This window comes from Myxocyprinus asiaticus, chromosome 34, assembly GCF_019703515.2.
Source record: "Myxocyprinus asiaticus isolate MX2 ecotype Aquarium Trade chromosome 34, UBuf_Myxa_2, whole genome shotgun sequence".
Classification (NCBI taxonomy): domain Eukaryota; kingdom Metazoa; phylum Chordata; class Actinopteri; order Cypriniformes; family Catostomidae; genus Myxocyprinus; species Myxocyprinus asiaticus.
The window spans coordinates 12,583,318-12,601,889 of NC_059377.1; the positions used below are offsets into that span (position 1 = coordinate 12,583,318).

General features: G+C 39.3%; 1 protein-coding gene across 1 annotated transcript in view; it reads right to left on the bottom strand.

The window, feature by feature from the left end:
• LOC127425258 (gamma-aminobutyric acid type B receptor subunit 1-like) overlaps positions 1 to 11,070 on the bottom strand; it is a 193,419-nt gene extending 182,349 nt beyond the window's left edge. Inside the window, exon 1 of the mRNA XM_051671006.1 lies at positions 10,305 to 11,070. The gene's annotated coding sequence lies outside the window, so the exon portion shown is untranslated. The remainder of the gene's footprint in view (positions 1 to 10,304) is intronic.
• Between the last annotated feature and the right edge of the window lie 7,502 nt (positions 11,071 to 18,572).

Sequence of the window (18,572 nt, forward strand, 5' to 3'; positions counted from 1 at the left end):
CGATTTGGGCCAGTAAGCAAACACTGACAACATCCGCATATTGCCGGCAAGCACCACTCGTATTTTCTTAGAAAATCTCAAAATCTCATTGACTCTAACATAGAGAGAATGGACATAGTGACAAATGTGTATTTAGCTTAGAGCTGTTTCATGTTTTCTTGTTAAATCATCATTGCATTTAATTTGTAGCTCAAAAATGCATTTTGCAGTGGGTTTGAAAGACTCCTGATGTGACAAAGTGCTCTTACACTGGCAGTTATTAAGAGCACAGCTAGAGCAGCTAAGGTTCAACACTGACAACGTCCTATACTTCCCTCTTAGAGGATGGTCAAATTTCTGCCGAAATGGCTTTGACCTGTGCACCAGAACTGGTTTCATCGCTCTCAACTGTGCCCAAGCACTGTGTCCGAGTACAGTTGATAGACTCCAATCAATTCTGCTGCTAAAGCTGTTCCATGTCATTTTTTTTTTAATTTTTTTTAATGTTACAGAGTGCATAGATTCTTCCTATTCCCAATATTTTACATGCTTTCGAAGCTTTTCCACTCAAATCCAGAAAATACTTTCCCCCCCATTGAGAAGCCAAAATTCACAAGCTTCAGTAAAGAGTTTCCTTGTCTTTGGTAGAAACGCTTGTCTCTGATCAAATATATGCAGAGAGCACTGTGTTTATGTACTTACACTGTCTGTCTTTTGAAAGGCAAAAAATTCAATATGCCATATGGAAACAGATATTCATGACTCTGAAAGATTATAATGGCTGTCACTATCTATTCCAGACACCGGGTCTAGGGAAAGACATGGAGAGGAAGAGGAAGGAACAGAAAATGGGATCGGGCGAGCAAGCAAGATAGTCGCAGTGGAAACAGAGAGAGAGGCGATGAGGAAATGGATTTGGCTAGTGTATATATAAATCATATTAGTATCTTAATAGAGTGCTTGTGTGGAGCCCGTGATACAAATTACCATAGGGAAAGGCTAAGAAGGGGCTTAGGAAGTTGACCCTCTGGATTTGAAAGAACCATTGATGCGTTACGTTGCTCCTCCTCCCTGCGGCAGGCAGGTGCAACACTGGTGTGATAGTGAGAACTGTTTAGAGCCTTATCCGCAGTGTCAAGACACCAAGCATTACATCGAGAGTGAGAACTCGCAAAGAACAGCAGGAAAACAAAAGCAGCATGGGCTGCATGAACTGCATTCTCCTGTACAGGTTCCTCAATGCACACATCTACAAATACAAGCAGCTTTGAGGAGAGTTAGGTTTCTGTTACACCAAAAAGCCCCCTCTGTTACTTCACCTATGCATTTTGTGAGGGAACGACTCGCCCCTCCCATGCATCACTGTCACTCCACCACATCCAAGGGCCGTTCTTCAGCTAGGTCCACAACCGGAGCGGGCAGGAGAGGAAGGGCGCAGTGACAGTCCTCCTTTGGCAGCATGTGATTAGGTGCACCAGATGTTAATAGAACCTTATCTTTCCTTCCTTTAAGAACTGAGTGTGCTTCTCTTCTAGAGTCTGGTCTCTAGTCCCTGTGCATGCTCACTGGCTTCCTCCCAGTCCCAGGAATGGAGCAGGTAGGGAATCCAGCGCAAATTAGATGTGTTGCCAGACCACCTCTCTGGAAACCCTCGGCATGAGTTAGATGGACTGGATCACGCATCGCAGCCAATGGCCCATGAAGCCGGGATGCCATTCCCCTCATGCACCGTGGCCCTGGAAAACTGGCTGCTGGAGAAGCGCGGGCCCATAGCCACCACAGACTGCAAGGAAGCCAGATCCCCCTGTTTATTTTAGACAATAAGTGGACTCTTTATTCCCCTTTTATGTGTTTATCATTTAAAATATTGAAAACACCTCTCCAAGGCATGATGCCACACTCACTGTGTTTGTCTCTAGCTCACCCCGCCGCAATTCATATATGATTACTTTTCCTAAGTTCAACCCCAAATCCAATCCTAAACCTAACCCTGATTTTAATAGGAAAATAACTTTACTGTACCACGTAAGAAAGAAAGGATTGGGGTTTGGAACTAGACGAGGGAAGCGTTTTACAGGTTACTGACATACATTAGTCATTTGTATTGAATAAATACATATAGTATGAGTAACCAGATTTATTAAAAGGCATTTCCTTTCTTAAAATAAAGTGTTGGACAGGAGCCTAGCTAAAATGTGATGCCTGTATTGTATCGATTTGAAGTTCTGTTTGTTCACTGGGGGGTCTCTATGGGAAATGAAAGTTGTACCTTTTCGTATGTGCCAAGTCGTACAATATCTTACGATTTCACTACCTCGTACAAATTATTCTGAGTTGTCATGAGACTGTGTCAGAGCATTCACAAACCTAGAAGTAATCACTCAATCTTACAGAGAGTGAGACAGAGAAACAGGGCAGAGGTATCACTTGTGTTCTTCATGAGAGTCTGTATCAGTAAATCAGAGTGGGTGGAAGAGAAGATAGAAAGGTGTTGGACTCATCACAACACTGTCTGTTCATCATCCTCTCAGGGCTGATTGTCCTGACCTCGCGTGTCGCTCAAGGAAGAGCATTTACTTGTCGATCTTAACGCAGTTCAATCTGTCAGCCTCTTGCAATTTGTACACTTGCCGCACCTCTGCAGCCCTGCAACAGTTACAAACCTCAAAGCAAATAGGTGAGGAATGAGTCAATTAGCCTGTCCATCATCAGGGCTTTCCACTCCGTTAAAAGTGCCACTGCAATAGCCGTGTTAGCCGAAGCTGCTCTTGATCTGCCAAGCCTTTTTTCACCTAGCACTAGGCAGCAGTCAAGATGGGTAGATGGCCTCTTGTAGTGTCCTTCTCCTTCCCCAGGCCTGTCACTCAGCACAGCGTGTGCCTACTGCAGGAGCTGGCCACTCAGTCACTGTGTAACTGTGCATGTAAGTGAAGTGCACTGAGTCACTATATGTGATAACTGAGCTGAAGTTTATGCCAGGAATACTGTCAGTTCAGGATCAGAGTCCTGGTGGAGCTACTTTGAAGGTGTAGCTTTTCAAATGATTTTGACAACCCATGATTTGAAGTAGTTACAGTCAAGCTACCCTATTGACAAAGAAGTTAGCCACACTACCAGCTACTAAATATCTTGTGTAAAATAGGTTGCAAATGGCATTTCATGTTGACTTTAGTGATAGACACTAGTGTGTGTACATGTTTCTACAGGCCATGATCCTATTCACAAACTATCCGTGAATCCAAACAACAATGTTTGAACTTAGTTCAAATAGATTGTGGACACTTCAAACAACTTAAGTAATTAACATGCGGTGCTGTAGCTGCTTGTTTAAATCAAATGTACAATGAACCAAATAAGCATTCAGTGTGCACCTTAATCCATCATTTAATCTATCTATCTATCTATCTATCTATCTATCTATCTATCCTCAGCAGATCCACATGGACATAATAAAAACCTTATTATTCATCATTCTGCTAATTAAGAGAGTTCGTTAACTCACTCTCTGCCCCAAGGGGGTTTATTTTGCTGATGAACACATAAGTAGTAGGCTATGGAAATGCCAATTAACCCCATTTATGCTTTTAGACACTCCACACCTGCATAGAGACAGACAAGAAACAAGAATACCTGCACATAGAAACAGATTTAACCATCTGACTACATACCATCAAAACACATCATAACATGAGAAATGATACATGAGATGCATACATACACACATGTAGTGTGATGGCGCCGCAGATGGCTGCCTCGGTGTGGAGCTCCTTAGTTCTTTTGTTGTTTTTGTTTGTTTGTCTTTAGTAATCTTTTTCCAGTCAGTTTTAACAGAGACGAACTGCTGAACGTTCGACAGCATGTACCAGACAATCTTTTCCCGGCTTTGGAATATTTAGACGTTTTGCTAGACATTTTAGTTGGAGGTGCATCTCTGCTGTTCAAGAGAGCCGGTGCGCTGGTCAAACTCCGTCGGCACAGATTTCGAACAGCGCTGCCGAGTATTCACTTAGCGAATCTCTGCTCTCTTCCTAACAAAACAGACAAACTACATCTCCTCACCCGCACAAACAAGGACTTTTCAACCTCTACTGCCTTGTGCTTCACAGAAACCTGGCTGAGTAAAGCCATTCCGGACAGTGTGTTACATCTGCCGGGCTTCCAGCTGTTCAGAGCGGATTTAACAGGGAAAACAAGAGGCGGTGGAACATGCTTTTATATCAATGAAAGTTGGTGTACAGATGTAACAACATTAAAGAGGATGCGCTGTCCTAAATTGGAAGTGCTCTTTATTAACTGTAAGCCTTTCTACTTGCCGTGGGAGTTTTCCTCGTTTATTCTGGTGAGTGTGTATATCGTATCAAACGCGTATCTGAACACAGCGCTGCAACAGCTGGCTGATCAAATCACAGATACAGAACAACAATACCCGGACTCAGTTATTATTATTCTTGGGGATTTTAGCAAAGCAAATCTCACACGTGAACTGCCCAAATACAAACAGCACATCACATAACCCACCAGAGACAGGCACATACTTGATCATTGTTATACAACAATAAAGGATGCATATTGCTCTGTCCCTAAAGCAGCTTTGGGACTCTCTGATCACTGTCTGGATCATCTTCTTCCAACCTACAGGCAGAAATTAAAATCAACCAAGCCAGTAGTAAGGACTGTAAAGTGATGGACCAATGAAGCAGAGCGGGAACTACAAGCCTGCTTCGATTGCACGGATTGGAGTGTTTTTAAGGCTGCAGCCACAGACCTGGACGAGCTCACAGATACTGTAACATCATATATCAGTTTCTGTGAGGATATGTGCATTCCTACTAGGACTTACTTAAAGTTCAACAATGACAAACCGTGGTTTACAGCAGAGCTCAGGCAGCTTCGTCAGGCCAAAGAGGATGCTTACAGGGGTGGGGATAAAGTCTTGTACAATCAGGCCAGGAACACATTGAACAGGGAAATCAGAGTGGCTAAAAGAAGATACTCTGAGAAGCTGAAAAACAAGTTTTCAGCTAACGACCCTGCATCAGTGTGGAGTGGCATGAAACAGCTCACAAATTACAAGACTCCTACCCCCAACTCTGTAGGGAACCAACAACTGGCTGACAACCTGAATGTGTTCTACTGCAGATTTGAAAGGCCCAATCTCACACTCCACACCCACTCTGACCTTCACTTCACACAAACACCAACACTCTGTTCCCATGTCTATCTTTCAGTGGATTACCAGCTTTCCGACGGACAGGCAGCAGCATGTGTTACAGGGGAAACTCACTTCCAGCACCTGTACAATCAGCACTGGTGCCCCACAGGGATGTGTGCTCTCCCCACTACTCTTCTCCCTCTTCACCAATGACTGCATCACCAAGGACCCCTCTGTCAAGCTCCGGAAGATTGCAGATGACACCACTGTCATCGGCCTCATCCGAGATGATGATGAGTCTGCATACAGAAGGAAGGTTGAACAGCTGGCTGTCTGGTGCAGTCAAAACAACCTTGAGCTGAATACGCTCAAAACGGTGGAGATCATTGTGGACTTTTGAAGAAACACCCCAACACTGACCCCCCTCACCATTCTAAACAGCACTGTGGCAGCAGTGGAGTCATTCAGGTTCCTGGGCACTACCATTTCACAGGACCTGAAGTGGGAGACCCACATTGACTCCATTGTGAAAAAGGCCCAGCAGAGGTTGTACTTCCTTCGCCAGCTGAGGAAATTCAACCTGCCACAGGCGCTGCTGATACAGTTTACTCAGCAGTTATTGAATCTGTCTTCAATAATTGTCTGGTTTGGTTCAGCTATGAAATCAGACATCAGAAGACTACAAAGGACAGTTCGGACTGCTGAGAGGATTATTGGTTGCCCCCTGCCCCCCCCCTTCAAGAACTATACACTTCCAGAGTGAGGAAAAAGGCTGGAAAAATCACTCTGGATCCCACTCACCCTGCCCACTACCTTTTTGAACTGTTGCCTTCTGGCCGACGCTTCAGAGCTCTGAGCACCAGAACCGTCAGGCACAGGAACAGTTTTTTCCCTCAGGCTATCCATCTCATGAACAGTTAAATTGCCCCATTGAGCAATAACTATGTGCAATACACAGTTTAGTCTTTCTTATATTTATCCAACACATCCAACCTCTTCTGCCATTTCATTCCTCTGAGAGAAAAAAAAAAAACATTTGCGCTGTACATTACAGATTTGTATTTGCACTGTACATAACAGATTGTATTAGATTTGCACAACCCATGTGTATGTGTGTATGTATGTGTATAATTAGTTTTATTTTTTATTATTATCTATGTCTTGCTGCTGTTTTTGTATTGTTTTTGTATTGTTATACACTGGAAGCTCCTGTCACCAAGATAAATTCCTTGTATGTGTAAGCATACTTGGCAATAAAGCTGATTCTGATTCTGATTCTAATATACACTCACCGACTTTATTAGGTACACCTGTACACCTACTTAATCATGTGATTATCTAATCAGCCAATCATGTGGCAGCAGTGAAGTGCAGTGCATAAAATCATGCAGATACGGGTCAGGAGCTTCAGTTAATGTTCACATCAACCATCAGAATGGGGGAAAAAATGTGATCTCAGTAATTTTGACTGTGGCATGATTTTTACTGCCAGATGGGCTGGTTTGAGTATTTCTGTGACTGCTGATCTCTTGGGATTTTCATGCACAGCAGTCTCTAGTTTACTCAGAATGGTGCCAAAAACAAAAAACAGCCAGTGTGCGGCAGTACTGCGGACGGGAACACCTTGTTGATGAGAGAGGTCAACAGAGAATGGCCAGACTGTTTCAAGCTGACAGAAAGGCTACGGTAACTCAGATCATCACTCTGTACAATTGTATTGAGCAGAATAGCATCTCAGAATAAACAACGTGTTCAACCTTGAGGGTTGAACCCTGTTACAACAGCAGAAGACCACGTTGGGCACTTCATTAGGACCATAGTATTCCTAATAAAGTTCTAACTGAGTGTTTATATATGCATTATTAAGAGTACATGTAATGTATTTTTTAAATTTCAAATGCAGCTGCAAAGGTGAACTGCACCAGGTTGATTGCCAATTTGCAGTATGTGTCCACTGTAAAGGAGATCTGATAGTTAACACTTTGATATGTGAGTCTTTAAAGCAACAAGAGGCACATATCACAGCTCCAGTGAGGTAGAATAATCTGCCTAAATTACAGGTGCATCAATCACAAAAATACAGATACAGAAAGTCTCAAAAATAAAAACAAAATGCCAGACATGCACAAACTGCTTTAGAAAAATTTTTGTGTTTAGTGTTTGTAGCGAAGTTAGCGTTTACTGACAGTCACAGGTACTTCACAGAAGAGTTTCTAAATGCCACACTAGTACAGCTTAAAATTGTTCACCAAATTAAATCGGCACCTCTGTGACCCATAAGCATACACAAAGCTTCACATAAGCTATGCTCCACAAAGGAGGAATTTACAGTGGGGCTTTAACTCGTAAAATGTTTTTAAGGCCAACACACCAATAAAGGAGGACAAAACCTAGATCCCTGAACAATAGAAAAAGGTAGTATAATCTGATGAGTCACCTTTCACCTTATTACCTCTATCCAAACAGGCCAATCTTCAGTGAAAGCCAAAGAATGCCTTTAACTCACAATATATGTTGCCACTTGCTCAACATGCTGGTGGATCCATAATTGTATGGGAAATCTCATGGGGGTCATTAGGTCTCATGATTCCCCAGCGTGGCCATACAACAGCCAAGAAATAAGAAAATATTTCGTAGAACCACATACATCCAATGTTGCAGACACTTTTCCCTTATGATGTTCTCATATGCCAGGAAGTGATGCATGATGATTTCCACTTTCATTACTCAAAGAACTGGAGGATTTTCCTTTTGAAGAATGATGCAATAGCCCACTACACACAATTCAGGGCATTTTTCAAAAGAAACAGTTCTGGAGCTTCAGCTTATATAGACTTCAATGTTTCTGTTATTTAGTCCTACAGTCCTGAATGACTCGGTGTGAATTTATGAATATACCAATTACTTCAAAATAATTCAACAATTCAATACTGTAAGAACATTCACCTACTTACAAGAATATATGTACAAAATGTAATAAAACTAGCTAAATGCCCCAGAATAGTGGTTGATTGGTAACACTTTACAATAAGGTTGTATTTGTAGTTTACTACTTTAGTTAACATTAACTAACAATGAATAGTACTTTTACAGCACTTATTAATCTGGGTTTAAGGAATATTCCTGGTTCAATACAAGTTAAGTTCAATTGACAGCATTTGTGGCATAATGTATTTTTTGTGTTGATTACCAACACAATTGGGGGGGGGGGTTCTCCCCTTTTCTCCCCAATTTGGAATGCCCAATTCCCAATGCGCTCTAAGTCATCGTGGTGGCGTAATGACTCGCCTCAATCCGGGTGGCAGAGGACGAATCTCAGTTGCCTCCGCGTCTGAGACTGTCAATCCGCGCATCTTCACGTGGCATGTTGAGCGCGTTACCGCAGAGACCTAGTGCATGTGGAGGCTTCACACTATTCTCCGCGGCATCCACGCACAACTCACCACGCACCCCACCGAGAGTGAGAACCACATTATAGTGACCACGAGGAGGTTACCCAATGTGACTCTACCCACCCTAGCAACCAAGCCAATTGGTTGCTTAGGAAGCCTGACTGGAGTCACTCAGTACGCCCTGGATTCAAACTCATGACTCCAGGTGTGGTAGTCAGTGTCTTTACTTGCTGAGCTACCCAGGCCCCCATCCCTCCTTTTACTTAAAAAAAAAAAAAAAAAAAAAAAAAAGCAAAAATCAAGGTTACAGTGAGACACTTAAAATGGAAGTGAATGAGGTCAATTTTTGGAGGGTTTAAAGTAGAAGACGACCAATAGTGGATTTTGCAGATGCAGATAACTCAGGTGGTGGAAAAGGCAGATAACCGATTAATCAGTGGATAGTTTTTAAAATCGATTTAAAGAATGTTAAAAACATTACTTAGTATTTCCTTACTGTGATGGGCACAGACACAGAGGCTACAAGGCCAAAATAAATAAAATCCTAGATACACTTGCACACATGCATTTATTGTGCAACCAAAATCCCAATAATAACCAGAAATGTTTTTAGATTTGATGCAAAAAGCAAGACTTTTTCAGTGAATATTTTAACATTTACGGATTGGCCCCATTCACTTACATAGTGCCACACTGTAACCCAGATTTTTGCTTTTGCTTTTTTTTTTTTAAGAAAAGGAGGGATGAGTCTAACTAAATTTTTGTGGTAATCAAAATTACCCAGATTATTCCTTTTAGGTTAATTTCAACGTACAAGGCTAATACATTTTTAAAAGTAAAAGTTATATGTGTCAACACTAGTTAATGATTTATGAACTTATGAACTAATATGAACTGACAATGAATAGTTGTATTGCCATAAGTTAACATTAAACAAGATTAATAAATGCTGTAAAAATATATTGCTCATTGTTAGTTCGTGACACCTAATGCATAGCTAATGTTAATGAATGCAACCTTATTGTAAAATGTTAGCAGTTGAATTATCGTGTTTGTTCAGTTGACATTTGGTCTACACCAGTCTTGAATATTTGGTTACATCGTTGTCTATGCCTAGACATAAGAGTTTCTATAGTCAGCATATATGACATCAAATACTTCTAAATATAGCCTAATATACAGCAATAGTAGCACAAAACCTCAGATTCAGTGTCACACTTACACTCAACATCAAAACAACAATCAAAACCCCTCAACCGCCTTCAAAATCAGTTTTTCCCAACCCTGTCCCATTTTGAAAGTCTTCCTTATTTGACACACCCATGTCAGGTCATAAATCACTCTATTAATAAAATGAATCAGGTGTGATGGATGAGGAAAACAACAGAAATATATTGTGTTGGGGGCCTCCAGGAACAGCGCTGAGAATCGCTCATCTATATCGTGTGTTTCAGCACCGCGGACAGCGACTCGCCTGTGCTGCATTCAAATACACGACTCGAGTACACAAGCACTCAAAAAACACTTCAGGGCAACTTGTCCCACTATTATCCTCTTGGGCCTATTTAAATAATCTCGTTGAGGGATTTCTACACTACCGTCACTGAGCTGGTGTTTCTGATTAGAGCATATGTGTAGTGGCCCAAAAACACTGCAAAGAAACCTCATAATGACAGAACGGCAACCACATTCAATTAAATGGTTTCACTAAACGGTGGATTCGACCCCTGGTGAGAACAATTATTGCACATTATTTAAAGGCGTACAATTATGTTACTTACTGCGTCGATCAGGCTCTTTTTTTGGAGATGGTCCTTCAAGGATGCTTGATATAGCTAATGTGCGCGTGAGTGCGCGTGTATGTGCTCGAGAGGTTTATGTTTGCTCGTAAGACCACAGGAATAAAATAATGATAGTCTTTTAATTGCTCAGATGTCAGGCAGATGTTTCTAGGCGTTTACTGTGCACGGCTATGTATGAAACTTCAACTGCCTCTCTGCGCGTGAAATTGCTCTTTTATTGCGTGCGTCGCGATACGACATGTGGGAGATTAACCTTGTGAACTGATTGCTTTTAAATATTCGGAGAAATAAATAACAGTCGGATGTCTTAAAATAAAAAGGAAAATAAGTTGTATTTAAAAGAAGCAGGAATACTGTTGTGCTTTGCGTAAATGTATTGCTCGAATTCAACGAATGACAACAATTTCAATGACGCGTACGCGTAAAAAGAAGCGATTCCAAGTTGGATTAGACGCTGAACGTTTACACACAATTGTTTACAAACGTCGGACGGACGGAAAAATCGTACTCACGGATACTAGCCGCCAGTGCACTTGCCATGATTCCGTCGCCTACGAGACTTGCAGGGGGAAAATAAAAATAAACGTGAAATATCGACGTGAAGAGTATTTTGTGTGGAGAAAAAAAAAGTGCTCTGGTGCTTGGAATGGTTATAAATACGATGTTAAATTTGTCGGGAGAAAAATTATATTGCCGAAAAGAAACACGATAGCTACACACGGACAAACGACGACAGATCGCGGAACCTCCCTCCCTCGCGCTCCCTAGACTGTCCCTCTCTCACTCTCGACGTCACAAGGCAGTGCTCGTCTCTCTCTCTCATCTGCAGTCTGCACACTACATCAAGACACCACCGATGGAATAGAGTGGGAATTATAGCGCTCATTGGCTGACGGAAAGACATGTAAATAGTGCAGACCTCCTCCCTGCACAGAGTGCTTAACAGGCAGCAGCCAATGGAAGCTTGTGGTCATGTGTAGTGTCAGTCTGAAGGATGTTGTTAGTCTGTCACTGTGTTATGACAGTGCTTGCAAAGACTCTTCTTCTCATTTTATTCTTCCTAATCTTTTAAAATGAATTCAGCTTCATCGGACTCCATTCAAACTTTCTGTTGTTGTTGTTGTTTACAATTTCAGTCTTATCTTAGGTGTTCTGTTCTGCTTTTGTTTTTGTTTTTGTAAACAAATGTCAAATTCATTAGAAGTTTCATAAAAATAATAATAATAATAATAACTTTCACATAAAAATGTGAACATTTCTGGAAAATTGACCACGTTCGCACTTTAGTTTTAGTTTTAAAACACATAAATGGACGATGATGTTAGAAAACATATGGTGCGTATTAATGTTGTGTCAGAATTACTTAAATTATGAGATTCCAACTTGTAAAAAAAAAAAAAAACGTTCACGCCTTCGTAGAACTTGTAATTACAAGTTGTAAACTCGTAATCCAAATTTACAAAACAATACATTTGAAATCCAGTTTCATAATCCACATTATCACTGACAAATTTTAAACTTAAACATATACAATATCAATCGCCTAAATTAAAATTAACAGAAAACACACACACACACACACACACACACACACACACACACAAAAGGAAAACACATCGGTTTGGTATTACTGTGCAAAATATTAAAGGTAGTAGAAGGTACGTAATATAAAAGGATGATTGAATCAATTGAATCAAAAATATTGCTCAATTATTGATTGTGTAAAGTAAATGTTGCATAGTAAATTACAAGGTGTTATAAAATAGAATTAGGGGCTTTCAAGTAAGAAGAATTTCTCAAAACATTTTTCTTATTTACAATCATTTTTAAAGATTCCTTCAGAATATCCATTTCTAAGAAGAAAGTGTAAGATTTTGGTTGATTGTTGGCAAATGTTTGTTTGTGGATGTAATATTTGCCATGCAAAATATAAAAATGTACTATGTACTCAAATATTTTGTTCTTATTTGAATAGGTACAAAGTATATCTTTCAAAGATAATCTATAATTAATTTTCCAATGGTCAAATAAGTAGGCGCTAACATTCAACCAAAATTCTGAGGATATATTACAATTATAAAATACATGAACCGTCTTCCTCCTTTACACCACAAAATGTACATTTCTTCTCAATATCCATATATTTAGAAAACCCGAAATTCTATGAAAGCTCACTGTCACTGTCGTGACGTCAGGTGAAAAGAACCAAAATGGCAGCGGCCTCAACAGTCAAAGGTAGTTTTCTGTTTGATGCAACATTTTATTAGAGTCACTGTTACCATAGAGGACTTTTCTTGTTCTTAAGCATTTTGCAAGAACATATAGAGGTGAATTGATTATTTAATGTAGTGATGAAATATTTAGCTGAGCCACACATAGATCCATTTTGTTTTTCCTGAGTTGTCATCTCTTAATTACAGTAATTCCGACACGACGTGAACGCAGGATTAGCCTACATTGTTTGGAATGTTCGCTATTTGAAATCTAGCTGACAGTGAAAATTTTTAATACTTGCATGTAATGAATTGGTCCTTTTTCTTGCAATCGTTTAACCATCTATGGACCTCATTCAGAGAAGCACCATATTTGAATTTTGATGGGAATGAAAACAAGGCTGTGAGGGATCGACTTACAGAACTGTATTTTCGTGAGCGTGCATAGTGCAGTGCTACGCGCTAAGACCTCGAACGATGTCTTATCCAATTTTCATGAGAGCGCTAATTCTAAGCACAATTTTTGTGCCAGCGCAAAGCACAAGTGGCCATGGGAGGAAGTGTTTGCACTATCTGTGGGTGTATGTGTGCAAACTGTGGGTGTATTGTATGTAAATTTGGTGGTGCAAAGCACAATTTGCTATTTTTCGGAGAAATATGTCATTGCGCCAAGACGTTTCAAAACCACGTCTGTTTTCAGTGCAAAGTCTAAACTCGGTTTTTGCACTTATAATTGGGAGATTCAGGTGGTAATAAAGTTCATGTCCAAATTCTGAAAATATAGTGGAACATCAAATAATGTCCCTGTTGTAGCCGTTTTATGAAACAAAAATATATTCGATTTGTGTTAAACTATTTATAGGTCATTGTTTATTTTTCAATTATCATTATTATGTTTATATTTACAATTGTATTTATGATCTCATTTGTATTGTCATTTCTCCGCCTGTTGTCATAGAATGATTTTAAGTCACTGCAAAAGGGGCCGGTGGAAGAAGTTGGAGAGACTAAAATGTTTGGATTCTGTATAAATTGTATTTGATTTTTTTTGACCACTTTGTTATTTTGATTTTATTTTCATTTCGTTTGAAGTGTAATTTGAATTTAGAAATATTTTTGGTTAAATTTTCTCATATTTCAATAAATTAATTTAATTTTTCAAAATCGACCGGTAGAAGTGGTGTGTGCCGATACAATCACTGTTAATATTAGCCATAATTTGTGTCAGTAGATGAAAATGATTAATAATAATTATATTCCCTACTAAAATTTAACAGAGCCTACAAATCTTGATGAGAAACACGTTTTCCAATGTGTATAAAAGGAGTGTGTCACTGTCATGAAAAACATTACCGACATTCAACAAGAACGCAGTTCATACACAAAAAGAGGTAAATCCATATTTCTATTCTTCTTCATTCATTGCATACAGTTCATTTAAACTACCAACTTCTTATGAATGTGCTGTCTTTGTTTATATCTCTGGTGCTTAATACGGAATGAAAGATATAATAGGTTGCAGACGGTGGAATAACCGGAGAAGAACCTCAGAATTAAATTGCACTTAATTTCGTCAAACCCACTTGCGCCTTGTCTTAGCGCATACTTGCACGAAAATACCAACTTATGACTTTAAGCATAGTGCTGCGTTTAGCGCTAACCTGCTTAAAATAGGGCCTACAGTCTTTTCAATGGGTTGCAGTCTTTTTTGGATCGTTCCGCAGGCTAAACATATTTTTATATGTAGGACCTTCATACTGTGCATGCCACTGAAGAGTGCCATTGAAGTGTCGGACTGGACGGGCTGCTCAAACAGAGAAATTTTGATAGCACCACAGAGACAATAGTACTATTTCCTTCTGGAAATGCAAATCTAGTATTTATTCTGTTTTGACTGCAGTACATTTGCTTGATTGGGAGCAGTGGACCCCCATTGTCATTTCCTGGACTACCCCTTTTATTATTCATAACTTCTTTATTCATGTCTCGAATAGTAGAGTTCTTCTGTGAGAGTGCCGCTCTAAATCCCTCGGCTCTGTTCTTGGCAGTAGAAGCAGAGGAAATGAGTCATACTGGTTGAAAATGATATCTCACTATTCGATGAGAGCAGCATTTATCATGTGAGTGAGGGTGCAGGCAAATATTTAATTATAGACCTAGTCCATTATGATGTCAACACCTCAGCATTCTCTTCTCCCCAAAGTCAATAATGACCTTTAAAACTTTTTGATTTGTTATGAATAAATGCAATGCAATTTTCATCTTTGCAACTACTGTTGGTGCTCCAAAGTAACCAAATAAATGGCTATAAATAAGAGCAAACCCTCTAGTTTTCTCTACAGATTTCTTTGAAACTATTCTGAGCATTATTTCTGTGCTCCCCCATTAGAGAAAGGAAAACTGGACAGTGTGGTGGGCTGCAGTATTTACACATACATACACTGTCATGTTCATAAATATACATTGTCCTTGCTGAACACAAACAGAGTAATACTGTAGGATAGAGAGCACTTCATTATTCCCCGCTGCATATGTATTTGTGCCGCCACTTTGAAGGTGTTCTCATTTACATATACAATGGCATGCAGTGGAGGCAAATTATTTATTCAAGTCCATAAGCACTATACTTTCACTGTAGGGGATATGCATTCACACAAGAGGTGCTGTAAAGGGTGTTTCCACACAAAAGTGGACCTAACATTAATTTGTAAAACCCACTTTGCAAGACAAATGCATCTCTATTACAGTATGATATCCAATAGGTTTCATTTTCTGTTTAAATTTGAAGCAATTATTATTAGTGGTGCTTGATAAGGTAAATGGGTAGATAGACAGACAAACAGACAGAAAATGTACAACATTGTTTTCACACTGCATATCTATTCTCTCCCCCATAACATGACCATTGAGGTCTTACTATAAAGTACCATTTCAGATTCTTCCAACTTCTGGACTCTGTCTGGGACTGTTTTTCAAACCTAGACTTGATATATATTTTCCCTAACAAGGCCAACTGTTACACAGCCCAGAGGAATGACTTATCCCCCTCTTTCTATTTCTGGATCAATTCTCTCCATCTCTGTTCATCAGTTCTCTGTCTTGATCTCTTTTTCTTTAGCGCAGAACAAAGCCCTCCTCTGGTCAATCTATTTCAAGGTTGTTCAGAGACAAGTCAGATCAGTGTAATCACACTCACTCATCTGGGATGTGTTATTAGATGTGATTTTACATACAGTAAATACATGCTCCAGAACAAACTTGGTTGTTCTGTCATATGTGACAGGTAAAACTTAGTTACTCCCAGTAACTAAACACGTTCCTCAATCTACCATATGCTTTCTTTTTTCTGTCTAATTTTTACCATAATAAATAATTTGGACACTAAAAGGAATATTACAGGGTCAATACAAGTTAAGCTTAAATGACAGCATTTGTGGCATAATGTTGATTACCACAAAAATGAATTTCGACTTATCTGAGTAATAAAAACTGGGTTACAGTGAGACACTTACAATGGAAGTGAATGAGCCAATCCGTAAACGTTAAAATACTCATTGTTTCAAAAGTATAGCCACAAGACGTAAACAATATGTGTGTTGACATGATTTTAGTGTGATAAAATCACTTACTAACCTTTACTGTGTAAAGTTATAGCCAATTTTACAACTTGTTGCCATGACAACATTATGCTGTAAACCCTAAAACAACATTAAAGCTCAAATAATGCACAAGTTTTAACAGAAGAATTAATGTAAGTGCTTTTATTAAATTATAAGCGTCACATTTCTGTCTTTAAACCCTCCACAAATTGGCCCCATTCACTTCCATTGTAAGTGCCTCACTGTAACCTCGATTTTTGCTTTTTTTAAAGTAATTTTTTGTTGTAATCAACATTATGTCACAAATGCCGTCGATTGAGCTTACCCTGTATTGAACCTGGAATATTCCTTTAAGTAACACTTTAAAATGTATGCGTTTCATTGCATTAGATAAAATATCAAATTAATTATAATTAATTTTGATCAATAAAATGTATAAAGTTAATGAAGACAGATAGCACAAACACACGAAAACTCCGGGGGGTGGGTGAGGGGAGAAATAACCCCCCAATAATCAAAACAAGCAAGTACATCCCCCTCCCCCCCATTATTTATACCATGATCAATGGAAACATGGGTAAATGCTTCATGCTGCAACCCCACAAATGTTCAAGTCAAATCTACGCCCTTGGTTAGGTTTAAAAAGGTACAAATCAACAGACTGTGCTTAAAAAAACAACAAGACTTGAGGAAAGACTTCATACATCTACTAAAAATCACCATGGGACAAGTTGTTTCAAAGTTATTACAAAAATGGTCCAGAAAAGTTAGTTGTCATACATTTGAACATTTTTAAGTGTGACTTAAATGTTGAAATACTCTTCTGAGTCACTGTACATGGCAGAGAAACAAACTTGTTGTTCTGTGATGTATAATATCAGATTGAACTCATTCTACAGTACTGTGCAAAAGTCTTAGGCACATAAGATGTTACACAAAAGCATTTGTCTTAAGATGGTTATTTATATCTTCAGCTTTAGTGTGTCAATAGGAAATATAAATGTTAGACTCCCAAACATTACTTTTGCAAATAAAAAAGATTAGAATAGAAGAACAGGGAGCCCTGCAACAGATGTCATGGCCCCCACAGAACCCCCCACTGAACATCGTGTCAGTCTGAGATGACACAAAGAGACAGAAGCAATTGAGACAGCCGAAATAGAAAGAAGAACTGTGGCGAATTCTCCAAGAAACTTGGAACATCCTATCTGCCAACAACCAAGAAAAACTGTGTCCAGGTGTACCTAGGAGAATTGGGGCTGTTTTAAAGGCAAAGGTGGTCACACCAAATATTGATTTAGCTTTTTTTTTATGTTTACTGGACTTTGTATGACATTAAGTGATAAATGAAAACTATTTATGTCATTATTTTTGAAGACATCCTCACTATGCAACATTTTTCACAAGTGCATAAAACTTTTGCACAGTACTGTACTTCCAGAAGCTATCTAGTATTTACATGTTTGTAAGTGTTTGTGTTCCAATAAATGAAATATGTGTCTGTCTATAAATAAGGATTGCACCAATATTTGTCTAGTTTGTGATGTATGTATCAAAATTGACAATAAACAAAAACAACACATTTTCTTATGTGTTTCCCCTCAGGTCTCCCAGCAGTTGAATCAGTGAGTCACAACGTCCAGAGTGAGACATTTGGCATAATGAAAACAGGAAAGAAGAAACTGTGTGACAGACTCCAGTGGCGCATCATCTTTCAGTTGAAACTCAGCTGTCATCATCTCTTTTACTGACTCCCACATCTAATGTCACCTTCACTGTCTGAAGCCACAGAGAAATTAGCCTATCACCCACTGTCTCACCTCAAACGGCTCTCATCCCTGGTTTTGCTCCTTTGCTCTACACCTCACTCACCCTCCCTTCTTCGTCTCCCCCGTGGCCAGATTCTGTGTGTTCTCTTTCCGATATTTATATCGTTGTTGAATAATTAAAAACAAAAGACAGAGGATAATCTCCTTCTCTCATTCTCTTTTCATTACGGAAGTTCAATTTTCCAACAATTCATCGGATCAATTTCAGGCGGCCGAAGTGCCCCATTGCTCTCTTTAATAAGGGCTCTGCTTTCATCTTAAAATAACTGAGCAACTTGGGAACTCACTTTGTTGATTAAAAACAATTACAAAGTTATTAAGACACTTTCATTAAACGCATTTCATTAAACTCGGAATTTTCAACTTCCTACTAGGAAAAGTCCAATGGAATTCCCCTTGAAGTGGGACTTCCAGCTTAGAAACTCGTGTGGAAATCTTGCAGGTGCATGACATCACACAAACATGTCGGCACCCAGGGAGATGTACAAAGTTATTAAATGTAAACATTCACTTTTATTAAATAATATCCATCAATGAGTCAAAATTTCCTACATTGTATGATAATAAAACTCCGTTAAGCAAACGTTTGCAGAGACAGGTGTTGAA